General features: G+C 36.4%; 1 long non-coding RNA gene across 1 annotated transcript; it reads left to right on the top strand.

Annotated features, from left to right (window-relative positions):
* Nucleotides 1–13099: 13099 nt before the first annotated feature.
* On the top strand, nucleotides 13100–14278 carry LOC128284176 (uncharacterized). The gene is made up of 2 exons (XR_008274527.1): nucleotides 13100–13184; nucleotides 13960–14278. It is a non-coding gene; the product is annotated as an uncharacterized LOC128284176 (long non-coding RNA).
* Nucleotides 14279–27972: the final 13694 nt, after the last annotated feature.

Raw genomic sequence — 27972 nt, 5'->3', positions numbered from 1 at the left:
TCAGTATGTATGCCCTGATTTGACACGGTCTGGACACACGGGCGTGTCTGATGCCGTGTGAGGCACACGGCCTGTTCACACGAGCGTGTGACCTGTACAACTTTGAATAATGTATAAGTTTTGAAAAATTTTGTATGAGCTCGGTTTAGTCCTGGTCCCTTTCTAATGTATGTTTAAGATCTCGATGACCTATATAAGGGACATTATGATAATGTTTGACTATGATTGGTGATAATGTATATGAATTAAATGTTAAATATTCTGATTTGTCTGATAACGCCTTTAACCCTAGTCTGGCGACGGAAATGGGTTAGGGGTGTTACATTTGGTTGGTATCAGAGCTACGGTTTTATCGATTCTAAGACTAACGTAGCATATGTGAGTCTAGCTATACATGTGTGATGAATCCTGACAATGAAAATGTGTTTTTATATAGTAAATGGATCCCGAACAAGCCGTACCTGACGATGTCGAAAGTAATGCACCTGCTCCCGCGCAAGGGATAGTGCCCTCTGATTCTAAACCAGCTACGAGTAGCCATGATGGAGAGACTAGACAAGCCTTCTATCAAATGATGAATGATTGGTTCACCCAATATATTAGAACTAATCTGGCTGTTCAACAACCCCCAACCCCGGTTAATCCTCCACAAGTCCCTGTTATGTCACAAGCTAATCCGAATCAGTTGAATAAGCCTCCAGTTGATAAGATTGGAAAATATGGAGCTGAAGAATTTCTTGCTACAACAAATGATGATGCTGAAAGAGCCAAGTTCTGGTTAGAAAATACAGTACGAGTGTTTAATGAATTGTCTTTGACTTCTGATGAATGCATAAAATGTGCCATTTCACTTCTGAGAGATACGGTGTATCACTAGTGGAAGACTTTGATATCAGTGGTTCTGAGAGAGTGAGTCACTTGGGATTTCTTTCAAGTTGAATTCTGAAAGAAATACATCAGTCAGAGATTTATCGACCAGAAATGTAAAGAGTTTCTTGAACTAAAACAAGGTCGTATGTCTGTTACAAAATACGAGCGAGAATCTATGAAACTGAGTCAGTATGCATGAGAATGTGTTTCGAATGAAGCTATTATGTGCAAGAGATTTGAGGATGGTTTAAATGAATATATCCGTATATTAATCGGGATTCTTGAGATAAAAGAGTTTGTTGTGCTTGTTGAGCTAGCATGTAAAGCCGAAAAACTCGGGAAAGAGAAAAGAAAAGCTAATTCAGAAGCTAGAGAAGTGTGAAAGAGATCATCGAGTAAGTCATTTCAATCTGCATCAAAGAATTTTTGAGATGATTATAGTCGTTTAAGGGCTAATGCAGGTCATTCGAGCAGAGATCGTGTTAGATCGCATTCGAGCTTCAGAGCTCCAGCTACATCTGTTGCCAGTATTGGAAATGTTCGATCTGTTCAACCCGAGTGTAAACATTATGGTAAAAGACAACCCGACAATTGTAGATTGTATGATTGGGCTTGTTTCAAATGTGGATCATTGACCATTTTATCCGTGATTGCCCCGAATCTAAACATGCCAAGCATCTAAGAATAGTGCTACAGACTTTGCATGATAAGCAATTGTATGCGAAGTTTAGCAAATGTGAATTCTGGTTATGAGAAGTCAGTTTTCTAGGCCATATTGTATCAGCATCAGGCATCTGAGTTGATCCGAGCAAAATTTTAGCTATTTTGGATTGGAAGCCTCCAAGAAATGTCTTCGAAGTCCGTAGTTTTTTGGGACTTGCTGGTTATTATAAAAGGTTTGTAAAAGGATTTTAAATGATTGTAACTCCATTAACAAAACTACTTCAGAAAGATGTGAAGTTTGAATGGTCTGAAAAGTGTCAGAAAAGCTTTGATCAATTGAAAGCTCTATGGACTGAAGCTCCAGTGTTAGTACAAACTGAATAGGGTAAAGAATTTTTTATCTATAGTGATGCTTCGTTGAACGGTCTGGGATGTGTTTTGATGCAGGAAGGCAAATCCATTGCTTATGCTTCAAGATAGTTAAAGCCGCACGAAAAGAACCATCCAACGCACGATCTGGAATTAGCTGCAATTGTATTTGCTTTGAAAATTTGGCGCCACTATCTGTTCAGTGAAAAATGTCAAGTTTATTTTGATTATAAAAGTTTGAAATATTTGATGACTCAGAAGGATTTGAATCTATGACAGAGAAGATGATTAGAATTGTTAAAAGACTATGAGCTTGTGATTGATTATCATCTGGGAAAAGCAAATGTTGTTGCTCATGCTTTGAGCTGAAAATCACTATTTGCTCTGCGTGCGATGAATTGTCATTTGGTTGTGTCCGAATGGTTCGGTTTTAGCCAAATTAAAAGCAAGACCATTATTTACTCAACAGATTATTGATGCTCAAAAAGTTGATAACGAGATAATAGCAAAACGAACTAGTGTGATTTAGATTCTGATTCAGAATTCAAAGTTGATAAAGATGATTGTCTGAGATTCTGATATCGAATTTGTGATCCGAGAAATCCAGAGTTAATTCTGATGATTTTGAATGAAGCTCACAACATTCATTTTTCTGTTCATCTGGGTAGTATGAAAATGTATAATGATCTGAAATAGTTTTATTGGTGGCTTGGTATGAAGCGTGATATTTCTAATTTTTTTGCGAAATGCTTAATCTGTCAGCAAGTTAAAGCTGAACATCAAGTGACATCTAGTTTGTTACAATCGATTATGATTCCGAAGTGGAAATGGGATAGAGTGACGATAGATTTTGTTTTGGGCTTGCCCTATCTCCGAGAAAGAAAGATGCAATCTAAGTTGTAGCTGATTGGTTGATGAAATCAACCCATTTTATTCTTGTACAATTCCACTACTCGCTTGATAAGTTAGCTGAGTTATATATTTCCGATATTGTGAGATTGCATGGTGTGCCATTATCTATTGTGTCAGACAGAGATCCGATATTCACATCGCAATTTTGGAATAAATTTCAAGATGCTCTGGGTACGAAATTGCATTTCAGTACTGCTTTTCACCCGCAGACGGATGGTCAATTCGAGCGGATTATTCAGATACTCGAAGATATGTTGAGATGTTGCATTCTTGAGTTTGAAGGTACGTGGGAACAATATTTGCCTTTGATTGAATTTGCTTATAATAATAGTTTTCAATCGAGCATCAAAATGGAACCATACGAAGCCTTATATGGTCGCAAATGCCGTACACCTTTGTATTAGTCAGAACTTAGTAAGAATAAGATACACGGGGTTGATTTGATAAAAGAAACTAAACAGAAAGTAAAAGTGATCCAAGATAGTCTGAAAGTAGCTTCTGATTGTGAGAAATCATATGGAGATTTGAAACGAAAAGACATTGAATTTTAGATCGGTGACGAAGTGGTTTTGAAAGTATCTCCGTGGAACAAAAGTACTTCAATTTGGCAGAAAAGGAAAATTGAGTCCGAGATTCATCAGGCCGTATGAGATTATTAAGCCTATTGGGCCGGTTGCAAATAGATTGTTATTGCCACCAGAGCTAGAAAAGACTCATAATGTGTTTCACGTATCGATGCTTCGACGATAAAGATCCGATCCTTCGCATGTGATTTCTCTATCTGAGATTGAGATTCATTCTGATATGACCTACGAAAAAGAACCAATTCGTATCCTAGCTCATGAGGTTAAAGAATTATGAAAAAAGAAAATTCTGTTAGTAAAAGTATTTTCGCATCGACATCATGTCGAAGAGGCTACTTGGGAGCCCGAAGATGCTATGACACAACAGTATCCGAATCTGTTCAATGGTAAGATTTTCGGGGACGAAAATCCCTAAGGGTGAGAATTGTAGTAGTCCGGTTTAGACCCTAGTCGAAATAGTCATTTTGGGACCACAAATCTAAGTCAAAAAAATATTTTTAATATTATTTTCTTTGTTTATAATATGTGAATTAGCATGTGTGAAAGTTTCGTATGAAAATCCGATCATTTGTGTGCTTAATTTGTGAAAATGACCTAATCGCATAAAATGTAAAAGTGGCTTGCTAATTGTTAAAGTGCTTATTTGCTATGTCTTTTTAAATGAAAGGTCCTTATGTTGATATTTGACCATTAGAAGTATGAGTGGACAAGTTAATGATTTAAATGTTTATTAATTAAAGGCATAATGGTAATCTATGTATAAATGATGAATTAAATAAAAGAAATACTAAAATTTGCTCATTTTAAGTCTTCCTCAACTGAAAATCAAAGAAAAAGAAAAGAAAAAGAATCATCTAGGGTTCAGCTATGCTAAAGCTCAATTGAGGTATGAATTTTGTTCCGTTTTTGATAATTTCTACGTTTTTGTGATCGTTGCTTAGAGTTCTATCAAGCCCATGTTTGAATTTCTGAAATGTTTGATGCTTTTGAGTTGAGCCATTGATGAAATTATGAGTTTTATGAAATTTGGTGTTAGTAAATAGAATATATGCATTGGGTTAGTATATTTTATCTTTGAATTTTTGATGAATTTGAGTAAAATAGGCTAAATTGTGAAATCTGTAAATTGAGGGACTAAAATGTGAAATATATGGACTTGTATAAACTCTATAAAAATTCGGCTAAGCATGTGTAAAAGGAAATTGTGTATTTTGTGATTTTGTGATTAGGGACTAAAGTGTCAAATTTTAAAAATGTGAGGGCTAATTTGTAAAATGCCCTAAATGTGTGTTTGTGGATTGATTTGAATGCTTTGGTGAAAAAAATAGTTCAATTTGAATTTATATAGATCAAGAAACAAAGAAAACGGATTTAGATCAGGGAAAGTCGAAAATCGTCGAGTAGTCGATTCGTGTAACATCCTCAAATAGGGCCTAGTCAGAACAGTGGTTTTGGGACCACAAATCTGATTTTGAAATATTTATTTTATGGTTATTATGAGGTCTAGAATATGATAGCATGCATGTGTTAAAGTTTCATGAAGAAATTTTATGCGCAAGGTGTCCAATTGGAAAATAAGGACCAAATCGAATAAATTGTAAAACTTGGATTATAGAAGAAATTTGTATAAAATTGCTTTATATTATTTATTAGAAGGACTTAAAGAGCAATTTTCCTAATTTCTAAGTTTTTGGACAAAAATGGGCATGTATGGATGAAATTTTAAAGAAAAGGCTTAAGGGCATTTTGGTCATTTGGCTAATTAATGAAATAAAATGGGAAAATGAAGGCAAAAATCAGCCATACTTCTCCCTCATCTAGCCAAAATTCTCAAGCCCTCCATAGCTAGGGTTTTCAACATTTTCAAGCTCAAAAGTAAGTGCTCCCAAGCCCCATTTTTAATGTTCTTTATATTTTTGAAATCCCGGTAGCTTACTCTCTCCATTTCAACCTATATTTTGTGTTAGGGTTCATGTTTGAAAAATGACCCATGTGTGAAGTATTTATTCTTTGATGTTTTATGGAGGAATATGAAAGTTGGATGTGTGTTAAACATCTTTTCTTAGGTGATTTTCATGAAAAACCCTTAAAAGGACCTTTTTGCAAAAGGTGTAAAATATGTGGTAGAAATATGAAATAATGGAAAGATGTGCGTTGGCATAAGAGGGAAAAACACTCAGCTAAGCTTGGGTAAGGTGAAAATTGCATGCATTTCATTATACGAGCCTAGGGACTAAATTGTAAAAATGTGAAAGGTTAGGGGATAAACAGTCATTTTGTCTGGGGGTGAAATTTAGACTCGCAAGGAATAATTTGAGGTATTAATGATTCATTTTTATTGTTATAGACCCCGAGGAACAAATTCTAGAGGTCGATTGAGGGAAACGAAAGGTTTCGGAATAACCGAAACGCGAAACCGAAACAAATACCGGTTAAGTTCGAATAACTTTAAGTAAACTATTAGTATGCCTAGTTACATGTGTTATGAATGTATGATAATTGGTTATAAAGATGGCATGAAAATCCATGAAATATGTTAATAATAATGAAATGATAATAAATGTCTCGATTGAAGTCAAAAAGGGAAATTCGATGGATAAACCATGGCTTACATGACTTGAGATCCTGCATGTGTTGCAGAAAAGGATTTAGCCCGGACGGGTAATCCGTTGATCTCAAATATAGAAAGGATCTAGCCCGAACGGGTGTTCCTTGAGTGATCGAGCCTCCCGAAGAATATGTGTGCATTGTGGATTTAGCCCGAACAGATAATCCGACTAGGGTCTGAATTTAGCCTGAACAGGTAATTCAGATTTGAGCTCATTATGGGTGTTTGTCGCTGCAAGGGATTTAGCCTGGACTAGAAGTCCCGACATCACCCTATGAGTTTACATTGCGGGGGATTTAGCCTGGACTGGTAATCCCGTTGTATGATGTGAGGTTCGTGGGATTGCGAACATGAGATGATCGCTCTTATCACTTGATGGTAAATGGGTAATCCATTGAGATTTCCAGGAAACTCAACAGGATTAACATGGGATATAAAAATGAAAACATTGGATGAGGAGCTCATCTAAGACAAATTACATGGTGCATTGTTATGAGACTAACTTATTGATTGAGTGCATGTGATAGGGAAACTATTTCATGCTTCTTGGTTTTATTGCCTAATATGGATGCATGCTAATTAATTGGTAAGTTTACTTTCCAGTTATTTGGGCTTACTAAGCATGTAAATGCTTACCCCTCTCTTTTCCTTGTCTTATAGAGCTCGTGGACTCGCGAAGATTGAGAGAGGATTGGAGAGTCAACACACTATCATCTTGTCTAGTTTTGGCATATAGATACTCTTATTTTGTTCAATGGCATGTATAGGCCTTCTGTTATTTTGTTATATGTGTCATTGATTAACCAATATGAAGGCTTATAAAGTACACATATTCACTTGTAAATGGCCATGGAAATTGACTCATATTGGTGTAGGTTATGACCTACCAAATTGTGTATGTTATGTTCCAATGTTCTTATGATTATGGTGTATTACAATTAGTCATATGTAGTATGAACAAATCAAATGGGATGGTTAGGCCACAATTTTGGCAATGAGTTAAGATAACGAACCAATCTTAATTGAGTTACAAGTCATGGAAATCCTTAATATAAATGGGACAACCTAGCATGTATAAAAATCGATGAGATGAGGTTTACATGCAATGAGGAATATTAAAGTCATTTAAGAGTATAACTAGACCATGTTAAGTGTTATTGAAAACTATAAGTGGATATGGTTATTAGAGGGAGACCTAAGGCTTGGAAAATAGCCTAACAAGGTCCACACGAGTGGACACACGGGCATGTTTCTAGGCTATGTGTGACACACGAACCACCCCATGGGTGTGTGAAATGGTTGTGTGTCCCCTGCACCTAAAAATATTAAGTCAGAATGCATGGTAGTAAACACACGGGTAGAGACACGGTTGTGTGTCTCAACCGTGTGGAGGGCACAGCCTAGCACACGGACTTGTGTCTTGGTCGTGTGCCCCTAAAAGCATGCTGACGTCATAAACAGAATGCTCGAGTCTTTGGACACGGACGACCACATGGGCGTGTCTAGGGTGTGTGAAGGACACGGGCCAGGGACATGGGCATGTGCTTGGTCGTGTGAAAACCCCTGCAGGTTTGAAATAGAAAATAAATTCAATTAATTTCTCACAGGTGGGGGACACAGGCATGTCCCAAATCACATAGGCGTGTGTGTTGCCTCTACACAGGCGTGTGTGTTGCCTCTACACAGGCGTGTGAGGCTTAAATTAAAAAATTTTTCAAGAACTTTCTCAAGTCCTCGGTTTAGTCTCAGACCTTTCTCAATGTATGTTTTGGGCCCCGTAGGCCCATATTAGGGACACTGAGATGTTGTTTGATTGGGTTCAAATCGGAACGAATTTTATAACCTGTATCTCCTGAAAATGTTCGAGTACATGTCTGGTAACGCCTCGTACTTGGTCCTGGTCTCGCGTACAGGTAAGGGGTGTTACAATTCGACTATTCAAATCTGTACGGGGTAAGTTTATATACAAATAAATGTATTTTGAATTGAATTACTATCAATTATATGCTATTGATCTCTGATGAATGAATATATGAGTTGAGAAAAATGAGATATCCTAGAAAGTATCGACAAAGTTCCAACGTCCGAAAAGCCCCGTACGAACCTTAGGAATAGTTAGGATACATATGTCATGACATTGGATCTGATATGTGTTATCGTGTAAGACCACGCTTGGGACGTTGGCATCAACTTATGATTTACGTGTAAGACCACGTTTGAGACATTGTCATTGACTTATGATTTACGTGTAAGTCCATGTCTAGGATGTTGGCATCGTACTTGATTTCATGTAAGACCCTATCTGGGACAGTGGCAACGATATGTTACAATATGTAAGACCACGTCTGGGATGTTGGCAATGTATAAGCTTTCCGAGCTATCCGCGAATCCTTATGATTTGGCCATTGGTAGGCCATGGTAAAATGTGTCCAAGACAAAAATGAATGAGGCATCAAGCTAACAATGTACTCAATTCCGTAAGACGTTCCCTAATTTGACAAGTATTGGTAAGTGATATTTGAATTCAAGTGTTGAGATTTAATTAGATATAGATATTGAGTTCAGTCAAGTAAGTTCATCATTTGAAATTGTGTATGACAGGAACATTAATTCAAAACTTGTTATTTGAATTGTTATTGTAATTCGGTAAGATTTATGTTTTGAGCCTATGAGCTTACGAAGCTTTCATAAGCTTACTTTTGTGTGTCAAATGTTTTTGTAGATTAACAAGAGTTTGGAGGATCGGATCAACACATCAGAGCACACTATCCAGAGTTTTACTTGTAGGTTAATAATACAATTTCTGGTTTATATAGTATGTATAGGATTGACTGAAAATAAAGTGAATTTTTAATATGGTTTTCGAATGGCTCGTACACATATATGTTAGTATATATGTCTCTGATAAATAGAATCTAAGTAGTCAATGAAGAAGATTATATGGTAGTTTATGCAAATGAGTTGTGTGTTAACACAAAGGTCTAGAGCTTGTATTAAAACTTATTTTGGCTACTTGATTTGTGTATTTTGGTATGTGAAAGTATCATATGCAGGTTGATAGTGTAAAAGGTGAGAAAAGTGGCCTTAAAATGGCCTATTTTCGTCCACAAGGGTAGACACACGTGTGTGTGCCTAGGCCATCATGTGGTTTGGTTGTGTGTCCACTACATCTTAAATTTGTCAAAATAGAATGCTCGGGATTGAGAACACGGGTAGAGACACGGGCGTGTGTCTCAGCCGTCTGAGTGACACAGCCTTGGACACGGCCATATGATTTGGCCGTGTGAAAACTGCACCTAATTTATGAAAATTAAATTAACCACATGGCCTAGCACACAGGCGTGTGACTTGGCCGTGTGACTTCAATTTCTTCATGTCTTATAAGTCAGAGAGTTACACAGGTTAGGGACACGGGCATGTGTGACCACATGGCCTAACCACACGGGCGTGTCCCTAGACGACACGGTCATGTAAACCCTATATATAAGAAAATTTTTGAAATGTCTTAAAAGTTTCTTGGAGATTCCGTTTTAGTTCCGATTCAATTCTAACGTGCATATTGGGCCTCGATGGCCTATATAAGAGTCAATATAGTTGAAGTTAGTTATGAATATTATTTTGATTTGATTTATCTGTAATTAAACTGTAAATTTTTTATAATACTTTGTAACCCTGTTCCGGTTACAGATACGGGTTAGGGATGTTACATGTTTATTGTAGTCTGCGCAGAAAATCAAGAAATATGAGATTTAACTATACAAGTGTGACTATTCCATGACTTGTGTCCAATCTAGATATTAAGGATAAAAGGGTAAAATACATGAAAATATTATCACAGAAAGGTTATGTCAAATCATGATTTCTTCTAACTTGGGTGACAATGATGCATTGTTGGATGCCACTCATTGCTTGTAATGTTAGAAATGCTCTAATATTACTAGCAACGTTACAAGAGTCTATAGGGTCACACCCTATAGTTGAAATGAGTAGAATCCAAATACATTTGGTATTGTACTTAGTTGTCACGTGAATTAAATTAATTGTTGAATTAATTTAATTTGATAGTCAAATATTAAACACATTATATGCACAAACTTGTTGTACACAAATAGAGAACATAGATAAAATTAATATATGAATTTGATTCATAGAAAATATTAATTGTATATATTTTACTGAATTTATTAATAAAAATAATTATATTAATTAATTTCGGTCAAAATATAAAAGACGTGAAAATTAATATTATTTTGGAAAGGATATAATCAATATATGAATTTGATTCATACAAAATATTAATTGTATATATTTTATCGAATTTATTAATATAAAAATTATATTAATTACTTTCAGTCAAAACATAAAAGACATGGAAATTAATATTCTTTTGGAAAGAATATAATTAATGTATGAATTTTATTCATACAAAATATTAATTGTATATATTTTATCGAATTTATTAATAAAATTATATTAATTAATTTCAGTCAATATATAAAAGATATGGGAATTAATATTCTTTTGGAAAGAATATAATTATTTTTCTAACTTTCCATTAGTTTTTTCTATTAACAAGGAATAATCATATATTCTTTTGCAAAGAATATAATTTCTTTTCTAACTTTCCATTTGTCTTCTTTATTAATAATGGAATAATCTTGATTTTCCTTTTTAATATATGATATCAAAGAGGATAAAAGGATGATAATCCCTTAGTGTGTGAGGATTACCAACTTAATAAAATAAAGGTCTAGCAACCGTTTTTAATTATTCCCTCTGAAAAGTTCAAGAGAAAGTGGTTGTTTGTTTTTTATGAGGTGGACTACGTAGAGGCTAAGATGATTTCGTTGTGGCTTGGAATCGACATCAAATCAGCAACATGCTTTCAACGTTTTCACTAAAAAAGGTATATTTTCAAACCTATTTAAACTCAATTCGTTCCTCGTACATGGATTCGTGGTTGATGATCATCGGAATAATTATTTCGTTGCACCACGGGGCGTACTAACAATCCCACACTTTGTTCTTTTAGATGTAACAGTCTGGTTTAGATCCTAGTCGGAATAGTGGTTTCGGGACCACAAATCTGGGTCAGAGAAATATTTTTAATATTATTTTCTATGTGTATAATATGTGAATTAGCTTGTGTGAAAGTTTCGTATGAAAATTCGATCATTTGTGTGCTTAATTTGTGAAAAAAGACCTACTAGCATAAAACGTAAAAGTGGCCTGCTAATTGTTAAAGTGCTTATTTGCTATGTCTTTTTAAATGAAAGGCTCTTATGTTGATATTTGACCATTAGAAGTATGAGTGGACATTAATAACCTTATATGTTAATGATTTAAATGTTTATTAATTAAGGGCATAATGGTAATCTGTGTATAAAGGATGAATTAAATAATGGAAATACTAAAATTTGCTCATTTTAAGTCTTCCTCAATCGAAAATCAAAGAAAAAGAAAAGGAAAAGAACCATCTAGTGTTCGGCTATGCTAAAGCTCAATTGAGGTATGAATTTTGTTCCGTTTTTGATCATTTCTACGTTTTTGTGACCGTTGCTTAGAGTTCTATCAAGCCAATGTTTGAATTTCTAAATTTTTTTATGATTTTGAGTTCAGCCATTGATGAAATTATGAGTTTTATGAAGTTTGATGTTAGTAAATGAAATATATGTATTGGGTTAGTATATTTTGTCTTTGTTTTTTTTGATGAATTAGAGTAAAATAGGCTAAATTGTGAAATCTGTAAATTGATGGACTAAAATGTGAAATATATGGACTTGTACGAACTCCATAAAAATTCGGCTAAGCATGTGTAAAAGGAAATTTTGTGTATTTTGTGATTTTGTAAATTAGGGACTAAAGTGTCAAAATTTGAAAATGTGAGGGCTAATGTGACAGCCCTAAATTAACCCTAGTCGGAAAGTGGTTTCGGGACCACTAAACTGAGTCATAAAAAAAAATAATTAACCGTCATAGTTGATGCTCATTATATGTACATATGCATGTGTGAAAATTTCAGGTTTGGATTTTGTTAATTGTAAGTGAATTTTATCAAATAGGACTTATGTGAGAAAATTTAGAAATGTGCTAGGCAAATGTAAAGTGGTCTATTAATGCATGTTGTGAAAATGATGGGTTTGCATGTCAATTTACCCAAAATTTAAGCATGGTGGCCGGCCATGCTATGAGTGGAAACATGTTGCAAACATGTTGGGTTAGTGGTTATGTTAGAAAGAATAAAATAATGAAAAAAAGGAATATGATGAAAACAAAGGAAAAAAAAAGTGTCCATCCTTTCACATTTTTTTTCCTTGGCCGAATGTTCTAAGAAGAAGGGAGGAAAAGCTTGAGAAAATCAGCTATGGTAGTTTGCTAGACTAAGGTATGTTTGATGTTGTCCATGAGATTCATGCATGTTTTTAGTTGTTAGTTTGAGTTCTACCTAGCCCATGGTTTAAATCTTTGCTATGGGATGCGAGATGATATTGGCCATGGGTGTTGTCTTCTTGGTTGATGTTTGATGTTGTGGTGATGAGGCATGAAGATGAGTTAAGTTTCGGCTAAGGTGGATTTGTGTTGATGTCATTTGCATGCTAAGTGTGAAGCTTTGTAATGATACATGTGTATGGTGCTTTTGATGTTGTGAATGGAAGTAGTGGAAAAGTAAAAGAAAATTTGTGTAGAAATGTGGTATATGTGGATTTGTAGGATGTTACAAATATATGTGAAGCCATGCTAGATTAGGAAGAATTCGGTCAAGTGTTCATGAGATGAAATTTTGTGTTTAGGTGAATTAAAGATGATAGTATAGTTGATATCATATATATATGTATGCATATTCGGCCATCAAATTAAGAGCATAGGTGATGTTGAGTCTAAGCTTTGCACATTCGGCCATATATATATATATATGCATGTGTGATTGGATTATTGATAGTAGGGCGATAGCATATGGTTATTAGTCGAATAGCTCAAAAGCATATGGTAGGAAGATAAGAATTAGTCATGTATCTCCTATGATATGAAATCATTAATATTTTGACATAAATATTTAGCAAGACGGTTAAACTAGTTAATTTGTTGATTAAGCTCAAGAAGTTAAAGGAGGAGAATCAAGCAAAGGCAAAGGAAAGAACATCGAGTAGCCGAGTTAGAACCGTTTTACCCAACACAAGGTAAGTTATTAAGCATATATTTTGTATTGATATAAATAATCAAAATACCTATGTACTTATGCTGAATGGAATGATATATAAATGCATGAAGTGACAAAATTTATCGAGTGTAAAAAAAAAAAAGATGTGAGATGTATTGAGTTGCTGATTTTGGCACTAAGTGTGTGGGTATAAACGTTTACTATAATGAGATTGGCACTAAGTGTGCGAGTTTAATTGTATAGCACTAAGTGTGCGAGTTTGAATTGTATAGCACTAAGTGTGCGAGTTTGAATATTAAGCACTAAGTGTGCGGACTTACTGTATATTTTCGAATAATCATTAAAGTTAAGTGTGCAACTTTATCGAGTAGATCATAGACAGCGGAACGAGTAGATATTTTGAGTTCATAAGGAATAGATGTTATGTTTATATTTGGAACTGAGCTTGGTAAGTCTTGAACCTATGTGGTGATTATATTTGAAGTAGGAACATAATATTATTGTGGAGTAGATGAAATGCTATTATTAGTATAATCTAAATGAAAATAAAATGATGTGTGGAGATGCATCAAATATCATATCGAATATCATACGAGATGTCAATGGAGGCTTGGCTAGTTGAGAGCATGTAATCATAAATGTGCGTGAAATTATGGCATAGTCGGTATGGATGGAGTACCTAATCTTGCATTATTTGATTTCTTTTATGATATTTTATAAATGGACAGTAGTGTAATGCTTATGACTTACTAAGTTATATACTCATTTGGTGTGTTTATTTGTCACTTGTTTAGGTTCCTTTGATCCAGTTTTGTGTGCTCGGGACCATCGTCGAAGTCATCACACCAGCTTGCAACTTTTTGGTATCTTCTTCCTAGTTGGTCTAAGAGAACATTTCGGCATGTATAGACTATTATGTTTTGTTTGAACTTTGGTATGTAAAACTTTGGATAGCCATGCGAAAATGGCTTATATACGTTTTGAGCATAATGTTATAGTCATCTTGAATGTATATGTTCATTAAGAGGCATGGAAACTATGTAATAGGTAAAGTCTACCTTAAAAATGGATGCTGATAGCAGCAGTGACGTGGATGTGAAAAATCACTAAAAATATTAGGAATGGAATTAAATAGTGAATAAATTATGTAATCGAACCTTGATGAATCTATTTTCATAGGAAAGTAACGAAATGATCATATGAACAGTATATTAGGAGATATTTAAGTTTTCGCGAAACAGGACCAGGACGGTTTCTGGATTCCCTGTTCCGACTTTGGAAATTCATTATAAATTAACCAGAGATAATTAGAAGTTTTTCCATATATTTACAGATTCCTTTTCGAGTCTAGTTTCTATAGAAACAAACGGCATCAGTATTGAAGCCCTGTACGGGGAGATATCCAAGTCGTAATGCCTGAAGGTCAGTGTGGTCGAACCCTGAAACAGGGGAGATTTTAACTAATAAACTGTACTAATCGGCTCAACCAAATATTCTATAAAATAATTTTTAGATGGATATATGAGTCTAGTTTCAGGAAAAATTTACGGAACTGGTTTTCGACTTTTGGAACTCAAGATATGATTTTTAAGGTGACAGTGACGCAGTTAGCCAGCTTGTCTGGAAATTTAAAATGGACTGTGCAATAAGTGATTTAAGTCTGCAAACCCCTCGTGTCTGACTCCGGCAACGGTCTCGGGTACGGGATGTTACAACTTTATTGGTATCAGAACTATGGTTTAGTCGGTTCTAGGACTACCATAGCGCGTATGAGTCTAGCTATAAATGCCTTAATGTTAGTGTTTAATAGTGTGATGACTTCTGACGGCTAAAATTTTTGTTTTGATTAGTAAATGGATCCCGGCTTAGAGAACCTTAGTGGATGACGTTGAAAGTGTAGCGGCTGCTCTGCGCAAGGGACACCGCCTGTTGAACCTCGGTCATCTGCGAATAATCAAAATGAGGGGCAAAACAAGCCTTCTTTACTATGATGAGCAGTGGGTCGCACAATATGCCGCACTAATCCGGTTGCCCAACCATTCCGAATTTAAATAATCCACCGAGGAGCCTATAATGCCATCGAATCTCGATCCTGTAAGGCCAAGTAAACCACCAGACTTGACTAGGAAGCGGCCGAGGAATTGAGCCGTGAATTCTTGATGATCTTTGAAAGGGCCGAGTTCGGCTTGATAACACCATCCGAGTTTTGATGAATTGTCACACTTTTTGATGAGTGTTTAAAGTGTGCTATATCCTTGTTGCGAGACTCGACCTACTATTGGTGGAGGACCTTGATTTCCATAGTCCCGAAGGAGCGAGTTACTTGGATTTCTTTCAAGCGAGTTTCAAAAAAATATATTAGCCAGCGGTTCATCGATCAAAAGCGTAAGGAATTCTTGGAACTTAAGCAAGGCCGTATGTGATGATCTCGAATCTGAACGTGAGTTCGTAAGACTTAGTCGATATGCTCGGGAGTGTGTAGCCGATGAAATTGTTATGTGCAAAAGATTTGAGGAAGGATTGAATGAAGATTTAAAGCTACTAGTGGATATTTTAGAGATAAAAGAATTTGTAACACTAGTTGAACGAGCTTGCAAGGTGGAAGAACTTGGAAAGGAGAAAAAGAAGGTAGAATCTGAAGCTAGAGACTTTCGTAAAAGATCAACGAGTATAACTACGCTCTCAGCTATAAAGAGGTTCAGGGAGGACACTCACAAACCAAAGACGACTGCGGGAATTTCTATTAGGACACAACCATTAATAGACTCACGAGCTACTTCGGTTGCTAGTGTGGGTAACAATCGCTAAGAAAAACCTGAATGTCCACAATGTGGAAGACGAAACATAGGTAAATGTTGGGGTAAGTCCATTAACAGGGCCTGTTATAGATGCGGTTCGAAGGATCACTTCATAAGAGATTGCACGGAATTCAATGAGAGAAATAAGATGCAAGGTGCAAGACCTAGTGGAACAACGGTTAGGGGTAGACCACGAGAATTTCAGGAGGCGGTGGTGGTCGAGAGGGACTTTTGATACTGGTGTTCGATCTGAAACCCGTACTCTGCTAGGGCATATGCCATCCGTGCACGAGAGGAAGCATCCTCCCCGACGTTATCTTTGGTACTTTCACTCTTTTGACACTAATGTAATTGCATTAATCGACCACGCTCTACTCATTCTTATGTATGTGAGACTTTAGCATCGAGAAGACTCGCCTATTGAGTCTCTCGAGTTCGTAATTCGAGTGTCAAATCCCTTGGGTCAATATGCGCTTGTTGACAAAGTGTAAGAGATGCCCTCTAATGATCCGAGAATCCTATTTTCCGGCCGATTTGACGCTTTTACCATTTGATGAATTTGATGTTATTCTTGGTATGGACTGGTTGACCGTATATGACGCAGTGGGGAGTTGCAAAAGAAAAATCATTGATTTAAGGTGCGCAAATAACGAGATAATCCGAGTTGAGTCTACGGACTTAAAGGGGTTGCCAGCTGTAATATCATCAATGTTAGCTCAGAAATATGTAAGAAAGGGGTGCAAAGCATACCTTGCGTATGTACTTGATAACAAAGAGTTAGAAAAGAAACCCGAATCTGTGCCGGTAGTTTGTGAATACCCGGACGTTTTTCCCGAAGAATTACCGAGTTTACCACCTGTTCGGGAGGTAGAGTTTGGCATTGAGCTTGTACAGGACTACGCCGATTTTGATAGCTCCAGATCGTATGGCACCAAGCGAGTTGAAAGAGTTGAAAGCTTCGGTTGCAAGAATTGACGGATAGAGGTTTTGCTCGACCAAGTTTCTCACCTTAGGGTGCACCAGTATTGTTTGTGAAAAAGAAGGACGGAACCATGAGGTTGTGCATCGACTATCGTCAGCTGAATAAAGTGACAATAAAGAATAAATATCCGTTACCGCGTATTGATGATTTGTTTGATCAACTAAAGGGAGCCTCAGTGTTTTCAAAGATAGATTTGAGATCGGGTTATTATCAGTTGCGGATTCGAGATTCGGATATACCCAAAACTGCTTTCAGAACGAGATACGGCCACTACGAGTTCTTAGTGATGCCGTTTGGGCTCACTAATGCCCCTGCGGTATTTATGGATTTGATGAATCGGATCTTCAGACAGTATTTGGACCGGTTCGTAGTTGTGTTTATTGATGACATCTTGGTCTATTCAAGAGATGAGACCGAACACGCTGAGCACCTGAGGTTAGTGTTGCAAATTTTACGGGATAAGTAGCTATATGCTAAGTTCAGTAAGTGTGAGTTCTGGTTAAGAGAGGTTAGCTTCTTGGGTCATGTCGTATCCGCATCGGGTATTCGAGTGGACCCGAGCAAAATTCAGCCATACTTAGCTGGAAGCCTCAGAAATATTTCGAGGTTCGGAGCTTTTGGGACTTGCTTGGCTACTACCGATGGTTCGTAAAAGGTTTCTCGACGATAGCCACACCAATGACGAAGCTACTTCAAAAAGATGTCAAGTTCGAATGGACGGAAAAATGTCAGAAAAGTTTTGATCAACTGAAAACCTATTTGATGAAGCTCAATTCTAGTGCGGCCCGAATCGGGCAAGGAATTTGTCATTTATAGTGATGCCTCCTGCTTGGGTTGGGTTGCGTATTGATGCAAGAAGGTCGAGTTGTGGCCTATCGTCGAGACAATTAAAGCGACATGAGAAAAATTATCCGACCCATGATCTCGAATTAGTCGCCATCGTATTCGCTTTGAAAATATGGCGACATTACTTATTTGGTGAGAAGTGCCATGTATTTTGGATCACAAAAGTCTCAAATATTTGATGACTCAAAGAGACTTAAATCTGCGACAAAGACGTTGGCTCGAGTTGTTAAAAGATTATGAGCTTGTCATTGACTATCACAGGAAAGGCTAATGTGGTTGCGGATGCCTTAAGTCGTAAATCCTTTGTTTGCTTTACTGACGATGAATGTACACTTATGCATTCTATCCAACAATGTGTTAGTGGCGGAATTAAAGGCCAAACCATTGTTGATTCATCAAATTCGTGAAGCTCAAAAAGTCGATGATGAATTGGTTGCAAAAGCAAGTGAATGTGTTCGAATATGGAATCGAGTTTCAAATTGATGATGACGATTGTTTGAGGTTGAAGTCGGTTGTGTGTTCCAAGAAATTCAGAAATCATTTCGATGATTCTGAACGAAGCTCATTGTAGCCGAATGTCAATTCACCCGGGGAGTACGAAAATGTACAACGATTAGAGACGTCAGTTTCGGTGGCATGGTATGAAACGAGACATTTCCGATTTTGTTTCGAAGTGTTTAATATGTCAGCAAGTAAAGGCGGAATATCAAGTGCCTACGGGTTTACTTCAACCGATCATGACACCCGAATGGAAATGGGACGAGTCACGATGGATTTTGTGTCTGGGTTGCCATTGTCGACAAGTAAGAAAGATGCGATTTGGGTTGTTGTTGATAGGTGACTAAGTCGGCTCATTTTATCCCGTCGCACGGATTTTTCATTGGATAAACTAGCTGAATTGTATGTTTCTCAGATTGTGAGATTACACGGGGTACCGATTTCTATTGTGTCGGATAGAGATCCGAGATTCACCTCACGATTTTGGAAGAAATTTCAAGAAGCCTTGGGTACCAAGTAGCCTTGGGTACCAAGTTGCATTTTAGCACCGCTTTTCACCCCCAAACCGATGGTCAATCCGAGCGGATAATTCAGATACTTGAAGATATGTTGAGATGTTGCATCCTCGAGTTTAGTGGTTCATGGGAACGGTATTTACCTTTGATTAAATTCGCTTACAACAATAGTTTTCAGTCAAGCATTAAGATGGCGCCTTACGAGGCTTTGTACGGTCGAAAATGCCGTACACTATTATTTTGGACCGAGCTCGGTGAAAGTAAAATTTTCGGAGTGGATTTGATTAAAGATCTTTGAGCGAGCGTAAAAATAATTCGTGAAAGTTTGAAGGCAGCCACAGACCGTCAGAAATCGTATGCGGATTTAAAACAAAAAGATATTGAGTATCAGGTGGGAGACAAAGTGTTTCTTAAGGTCTCACCTTGGAAAAAGATACTCGATTTGGCCGTAAGGGCAAACTAAGTCCGAGGTTCATTGGGCGTCTGAAATCTCGAGCGAATTGGTCGATTTATGTATAGATTGATCTTGCCCCGAACTTGAAAGGATTCATAACGTTTTTCATGTTTGATGCTTGACGTTCTCGATCAATCCTTCGCATGTAATAAACCCTCCGAGATTGAAATTCAAGCCGATATGAGTTATGAAGAAGAACCGATCATTATCCTAGCTCGTGAAGTGAAAGAGTTGCGAAACAAAAGGGTTCCGTTAGTGAAAGTGTTATGGCTCAAACACGGAATGGAAGAAGCTACTTGGGAACACGAGAACTCTATGAAAGAACGATACCCAAACCTATTTACGGTCCGATTTTGGGGACGAAAATTTCTTAAGTGGGGGACAGTTGTGACACCCTAAATTGACCCTAGTCGGAAAGTGGTTTCGGGACCACTAAACCGAGTCATAAAAAAAAATAATTAACCGTCATAGTTGATGCTCATTATATGTACATATGCATGTGTGAAAATTTCTTGTTTGGATTTTGTTAATTGTAAGTGAATTTTATCAAATAGGACTTATGTGAGAAAATTTAGAAATGTGCTAGGCAAATGTAAAGTGGTCTATTAATGCATGTTGTGAAAATGATGGGTTTGCATGTCAATTTACCCAAAATTTAAGCATGGTGGCCGGCCATGCTATGAGTGGAAACATGTTGCAAACATGTTGGGTTAGTGGTTATGTTAGAAAGAATAAAATAATGAAAAAAGGGAATATGATGAAAACAAAGGAAAAAAAAGTGTCCATCCTTTCACATTTTTTTTCCTTGGCGAATGTTCTAAGAAGAAGGGGAAAAGCTTGAGAAAATCAGCTATGGTAGTTTGCTAGACTAAGGTATGTTTGATGTTGTCCATGAGATTCATGCATGTTTTTAGTTGTTAGTTTGAGTTCTACCTAGCCCATGGTTTAAATCTTTGCTATGGGATGGAGATGATATTCGGCCATGGGTGTTGTCTTCTTGGTTGATGTTTGATGTTGTGGTGATGAGGCATAAAGATGAGTTAAGTTTCGGCTAAGGTGGATTTGTGTTGATGTCATTTGCATGCTAAGTGTGAAGCTTTGTAATGATACATGTGTATGGTGCTTTTGATGTTGTGAATGGAAGTAGTGGAAAAGTAAAAGAAAATTTATGTAGAAATGTGGTATATGTGGATTTGTAGGATGTTACAAATATATGTGAAGCCATGCTAGATTAGGAAGAATTAGGTCAAGTGTTCATGAGATGAAATTTTGTGTTTAGGTGAATTAAAGATGATAGTATAGTTGATATCATATATATATGTATGCATATTCGGCCATCAAATTAAGAGCACAGGTGATGTTGAGTTTAAGCTTTGCACATTCGGATATATATATATATATATATATATATATATATATATGCATGTGTGATTGGATTATTGATAGTAGGGCGATAGCATATGGTTATCAGTCGAATAGCTCAAAAACATATGGTAGGAAGATAAGAATTAGTCATGTATCTCCTATGATATGAAATCATTAATATTTTGATATAAATATTTAGCAAGATGGTTAAACTAGTTAATTTGTTGATTAAGCTCAAGAAGTTAAAGGAGGAGAATCAAGCAAAGGCAAAGGAAAGAACATCGAGTAGCCGAGTTAGAACCGTTTTACCCAACACAAGGTAAGTTATTAAGCATATTTTTTTTATTGATATAAATAATCATAATACCTATGTACTTATGCCGAATGGAATGATATATAAATGCATGAAGTGACAAAATTTATCGAGTGTAAAAAAAAAAAAAAGAAGTGAGATGTATTGAGTTGCTGATTTTGGCACTAAGTGTGCGGGTATAAACGTTTACTATAATGAGATTGGCACTAAGTGTGCGAGTTTAATTGTATAGCACTAAGTGTGCGAGTTTGAATTGTATAGCACTAAGTGTGCGAGTTTGAATATTAAGCACTAAGTGTGCGGGCTTCTTGTATATTTTGAATAATCATTAACGTTAAGTGTGCGACTTTATCGAGTAGATCATAGACAATGAACGAGTAGATATTTTGAGTTCATAAGGAATAGATGTTATGTTTATATTGGGAACTGAGCTTGGTAAGTCTTGAACCTATGTGGTGATTATATTTGAAGTAGGAACATAATATTATTGTGGAGTAGATGAAATGCTATTATTAGTATAATCTAAATGAAAATAAAATGATGTGTGGAGATGCATCAAATATCATATCGAATATCATACGAGATGTCAATGGAGGCTTGGCTAGTTGAGAGCATGTAATCATAAATGTGCGTGAAATTATGGCATAGTCGGTATGGATGGAGTACCTAATCTTGCATTATTTGATTTCTTTTATGATATTTTATAAATGGACAGTAGTGTAATGCTTATGACTTACTGAGTTATATACTCATTCGGTGTGTTTATTTGTCACTTGTTTAGGTTCCTTTGATCCATTTTTGTATGCTCGGGACCATCGTCGAAGTCATCACACCAGCTTGCAACTTTTTGGTATCTTCTTCCTAGTTGGTCTAAGAGAACATTTCGGCATGTATAGACTATTATGTTTTGTTTGAACTTTGGTATGTAAAACTTTGGATAGCCATGCAAAAATGGCTTATATACGTTTTGAGCATAATGTTATAGTCATCTTGAATGTATATGTTCATTAAGAGGCATGGAAACTATGTAATAGGTAAAGTCTACCTTAAAAATGGATGCTGATAGCAGCAGTGATGTGGATGTGAAAAATCACTAAAAATAGTATAAATGGAATTAAATAGTGAATAAATTATGTGATCGAACCTTGATGAATCTATTTTCATAGGAAAGTAACAAAATGACCATATGAACAGTATATTAGGAGATATTTAAGTTTTCGCGAAACAGGGCCAGGACGGTTTCTGGATTCCCTGTTCCGACTTTGGAAATTCATTATAAATTAACCAGAGATAATTAGAAGTTGTTCCATATATTTAAAGATTCCTTTTCGAGTCTAGTTTCTATAGAAACAAACGGCATCAGTATTGAAGCCCTGTACAGGGAGATATCCAAGTCGTAATGCCTGAAGGTCAGTGTGGTCGAACCCTGAAACAGGGGAGACTTTAACTAATAAATTGTACTAATCGGCTCAACCAAAAATTCTAGAAAATAATTTTTAGATGGATATATGAGTCTAGTTTCAGGAAAAATTTACGGAACTGGTTTTCGACTTTTGGAACTCGAGATATGATTTTTAAGGTAACAGTACGCAGTTAGCCAGCTCGTCTGGAAATTTAAAATGGACTGTGCAATAAGTGATTTAAGTCGCGAACCCCTCGTGTCTGACTCCGGCAACGGTCTCGGGTACGGGGTGTTACAGCTAATTTGTAAAATTCTCTAAATGTGTGTTTGTGTATTGATTTGAATGATTTGGTGAATAAAAGAGTTAAATTTGAATTTATATAGATCAAGAAACAAAGAAAACAGATTTAGATCGGGGAAAGTCGAAAGTCGTGGAGTAGCCAATTCGTCTATTCAGATCCGTACAAGGTAAGTCTATATACAAATAAATGTGTTTTGAATTGAATTACTATCAATTATATGCTATTGTTCTATGATGAATGAATATATGAGTTGAGAAAAATGAGATATCCGAGAAAGTATTGACAAAGTTTCGACGTTCGAAAAGCCTTGTACGAACCTGAGGAATAGTTAGGATATATATTTCATGACATAGGATCCGATATGTGTTATCGTGTAAGACCACGTCTGGGATGTTGGCATCGACTTATGATTTACATGTAATACCAGGTCTGGGATGTTAGCATCGTACTTGATTTTGTGTAAGACCCTGTTTGGGATAGTGGCATCAATATTTAATTACATGTAAGACCACGTCTGGGACGTTGGCATTGTATGAGCTTTCTAAGCTATCCGCGTATCCTTGTGATTCCTAATAGTTCAACGTGCATTCCAAGAAAAGAATGAATATATGAGATGTGTATCCGATTCAGGTACGTTCGAAATGTATACTATGTTTGAAAATTAAAAGGTAAGTATATGTGTAAATGATGATATGTGATATAAGTATGAGAAAGTATGCCATATGTGCAAACGAATTGAGTATATGAGAAATGTATATGAATTATGTGGTTTGTGATAGTATTTGACGATGTATTATATGTAATTATATGATGCTTATATGCTTTAATTGATAAGTTTATTTGTATATTGCTTACTAAGCTTTTGAAAGCTTACTTTGTGTGTGTTTGCATTGTTTTATAGATATCATAGCTATCGGGAGCTCAGAGATCATCGAGGATCGTCACTACACTATCGAACTATATTTTAGTACCTTTTGAAATTGTATATATTGAAGTATGGCATGTATAGGCTAGATGTTTTGGTTATGTTTTGTGATGTGTATATCTAGCCATTTGGTATGGCTTGGTTATGGACGAGATCATGAATGAATTTGGTATATGCTTGTGTTCATAAATGGTATGTGTTGATGTACCTCAATGGCCTAGTGAAATGGTCAATTTGGTAAGGTTTTGGTATGTGAATGGATAAGGTAAATTAGAGTTATGAAACATATTGTTTAATATGACTTTGGCTTATGATTTGATATGATTGAGTATAATTTATAAGTTTGAATTTGGTTGATAATAATATGGCATGAATTATGTATGTTTTGGTATTGAAATTGGCTGAAATAATAGTGCAAATATGCTTGGTTTGATGCTTGTAGGTTTGACCCAAATTGGGTGGCAAATTGGCTTTTCATGTGACAGCCCAAAATTGACCCTAGTCGGAAAGTGGTTTCGGGACCACAAAACCGAGTCATAAAAATAATTAATTGTTATATTCTATGCTTATTGTGTGTGTACATGCACATGTGGAAGTTTCATTCTCTAATTTTACCAATTGTATGAGAAATTATTAAATAGGGATCAATGTGAGACATGGTGAAATATGATAGGCTAATTTTAAATGGCTTATTAGTGCATGTTAACACAAAGGTGGACTTGCATGTCAAATTGCCCAATTTATTAATGGTGGCGGCCAAGATGGGATATTGATGGGCAATATATATGTTTAATTAGATTTTAATAATAAGGAATGGGTCATTGGAGATAAAATAATGTTAGTAAAAGAAGAAAAGAAAAGAAAAAAAAAAGAATGCTCATCTTTTCTCCATTGCCGTGACTTGAAGGAGGAAGAAGAATGGAATTCTTTGGTTCATGATTTGGCTTGGATGATGCTTAGGAAGAGGTAAGCACTTTGAAATCCTTGGAAATTTAGGTATAAATGAGGTGATTAGTTCAAGTTCTACTCATTTCATGGATTAAATTTTGTTGTTTGGAGGTTTGATATTCGGCCAAGTAGTTGAAGCTCTTGGTGCATATGTTTTTGTTTTTCTTTTGAAGGTTGAAATTGGTTCGTTCATAAGGGGGGGTGTCGAATGTGGCCATTGAAGGGTCTTAATGAACAATATATGTAGCTTGGGTTTATAACATTCGGTTAAGGAATGTTGTGTGCTAGCAAGTTTGGTTTAATATTAGATGTAAACCACTTTGTATTTGATGATTTGAAGAAAATAGTGAAGGGCAAATTAAAAAGATGTTGAATGAATTTTTGGCTTAGTTGAGCTTAAGCATTCGGTCAATTATGGGCATTGTTGTAACCTAATTGTAATTTGCAACTCTTAATTTTGAGATGTGAAGCTATGCTAGAAGAGAAAAGAAAATTCGGCCAAGTGTTCATGGGAGGAAACTATGTGCTTGAAAGAATAAAAATGACACTATAATTGATAGTATAGGTATTCGGCCATTCAATCAAGTGTATAGGTGATGTTAGATCAAATTTAGCACATTCGGCTATATAAGTATACCCATTTATGATATTGCCTTCAATTGTATAAAATTGACTAAAATGGGTAGCTAGTAAGGGTGGTTACCTAATATACGAATATGTATATGTGTATGTATGATTGGATTATTGATAGTATGGTAATTGCATAAGGCTATTAGCGAATAGCTAAAACGTAAGGTAGTAAGATAAAATTTTACCATGTCGTTCCGTATGTCATAAGATCATTAAAATGTGGATACCAATATATGTACCAAAGCGGTTGAATGAATTATTTTATTTGTTTAAGCTCAAGATCCTAAAGGAGGCGTCCAACAAGGGGAAATCGAAGATCATCGAGTAGCCGACTTGGAATTATTTACCCAGCATAAGGTAAGTCATTAAGCGCATACGTTTGATATTGCTTAAATGATTGGAAAATCTATGCAATTGTGTTTAATGGAATGCTATATATATATATATGTATAAATGAAATTGTATGTGTATGGAATGAGGATAATTGTTGAATGTAAAAGAAATAGTGGAATGTGTAGAAAGTTTGCTTTCGGCACTATGTGTCTGGCAATACGGGTGTATGGTGGCGAGATTGGCACTAAGTGTGCGTGCTGGAAATATATGGCACTAAGTGTGCGTGCTGGAAATATTTGGCACTAAGTGTGCAAGCTGAAAAAATACGACCTTTGGGTGTGCGAGCTCGGAGGGTATGGCCTTGTGTGTGCGAGCTTAAATTACGTGGCACTAAGTGTGCGAAGTCGAGTAGTAAGCACTGTGTGTGCGTACTCTATATATATGGAGGTGTGTCTCCATTGAATTGAGTATGGACAGCGGATCGGGTAAGTACCTCGAGCTCATGACGAATAGAGAATTCGTTCATGCTTGGGGATTGAAATTGGTAAGCCTTAAATCTATGTGATGATTGAAATGTGTATGGTTGTGCTGGAAAATGAGTTAATGTGTAAAATGCTTGATTATCTTGTTGTGTAGGATATGAAATGTGGATGTATGAATTAGTGCGAGATTGGACCGAAAGGTCCGAGGTATTATGGTATAGATTCGATGTGGACGAGTACCTAGCCTCATTTGTTGTACATGTAGTAGTAACTTTATCGGTGGATTGATGAATGCTTATGACTTCTGAGTTGTAAACTCACTCGGTGTTTTCTTGTCACCCATTTTAGGTCTCTCGGACTCGTATTGTTTGCGTGATCGGGACCGTTGCTGAAGTCATCAACGGCTGAAATCTTGTGGTATTGTTTTTGTTGTTGTAGAACATTTGGCATGTATAGGCTATTATATTTTGTCGAATTGTGGGTTGTAAACTTTAAGCCATGCGAAAATGGCCTATGTGGTCGTCGAGTGGGATGCTAGAACCTATAGCCACGAGTCTTAGAAACTCAAATTTTGATAAGGTGGCCATAATTTGTGTCATGTATGATGGATGATTAAGGCCAAGGAAAAATTCATGAAATTGGCATAGTCTACTGCAGTAACTGTTGCGGACAGCAGCAGTGAGATGAGATTGAAAATCACTAAAAATAGTAGAAGTAGAATTAAATAGTGAGTAAATTATGGAACTGAACCTTGATGAATCTATTTTATATGGACGAAACGAAACGACCATATGAGCAGTATACTGAGAAATATTAAAGTTCTCGTGAGACAGGGCCAGAACGGTTTCTGGGTCCCCTGTCGTGACTTTGAAAATTTACCATAAATCATCCAGAAAGAATTAGGAGTCATGCCTTATATGTACAGATTCCATTTTGAGTCTAGTTTCATTAGAAACAAACGGCACCAGTATTAAAGCCCTGTACAGAGATATATCCAAGTTGTAACGCGCGAAGGTCAGAGCAGTCGATCCCTGTAACATGGGTGACTTTAACTAATAAACTGTACCAATTGGCCCAACCAAAAATTCTAAAAATAAATCCATGAATGGGTATATGAGTCTAAATTCAGGGAAAATTTACGAAACCAGTTTCCGAGTTTTGAAACTCGAGATATGATTTTTAAGGCGACGGTGACGCAGTTTTCCAGCCTGACTGGTAATGTCAAATTGGTTGGTATCTTGAGAGGATTTGGCCGTTAACCCCTCGTGTCCGACACCGGCGTCGGTCACGAGTTAGGGGTGTTACATTTCAAATGGCCTATTTTTGTCCACACTGGCGTGTGTCTTAGCTGTGTGCGACACACAGTCATGTTGTACGGCCGTGTGTCCCCTAGGGTACCCTAAGGTTTTAAGTCAGTCTTGAGCACGGCTAAGGCACACGAGTGTGTGGCTAGCCGTGTGACCAAAGTCAATTTCGACCACAGCCAAGACACACGAGCATGTCTTGTGGCCGAGTGATTAATTCAGTATGTATGGCCTGATTTGACACGGTCTAGACACACGGACGTGTCTAATGCCGTGTGAGGCACACGGCCTATTCACACGGGCGTGTGACCTGTACAACTTTGAAAAATGTATAAGTTTTGAAAAATTTTGAATGAGCTCGGTTTGGTCCCGACCCTTTTCTAATGTATGTTTAAGGTCTCGATGACCTATATAAGGGACATTATGCTAAAGTTTGACTATGATTGTGTATAATGTATATGAATTGAATGTTAAATGTTCTGATTTGTCCGGTAATGCCTTTAACCCTAGTCCAGCGATGGATACGGGGTAGGGGTGTTACATTAGAACTTCTCAAACTTATCAAGAATTCCATTTTTGTGGCATTGAAAACAAACCCGATCTTATCACTTCCCTTCTCATATTTTCTAAAGTGTGGCGATCAACTTATACTTTTGGTTCCTATTTCTTTATAGATCGCGGGTCAGTGTCTTCTTATTTTCAAACTTTTG

Source organism: Gossypium arboreum, chromosome 2, assembly GCF_025698485.1.
Source record: "Gossypium arboreum isolate Shixiya-1 chromosome 2, ASM2569848v2, whole genome shotgun sequence".
In the NCBI taxonomy this organism is placed as follows: Eukaryota; Viridiplantae; Streptophyta; class Magnoliopsida; order Malvales; family Malvaceae; genus Gossypium; species Gossypium arboreum.
This window is presented reverse-complemented; position numbering and strand designations above follow the sequence as displayed.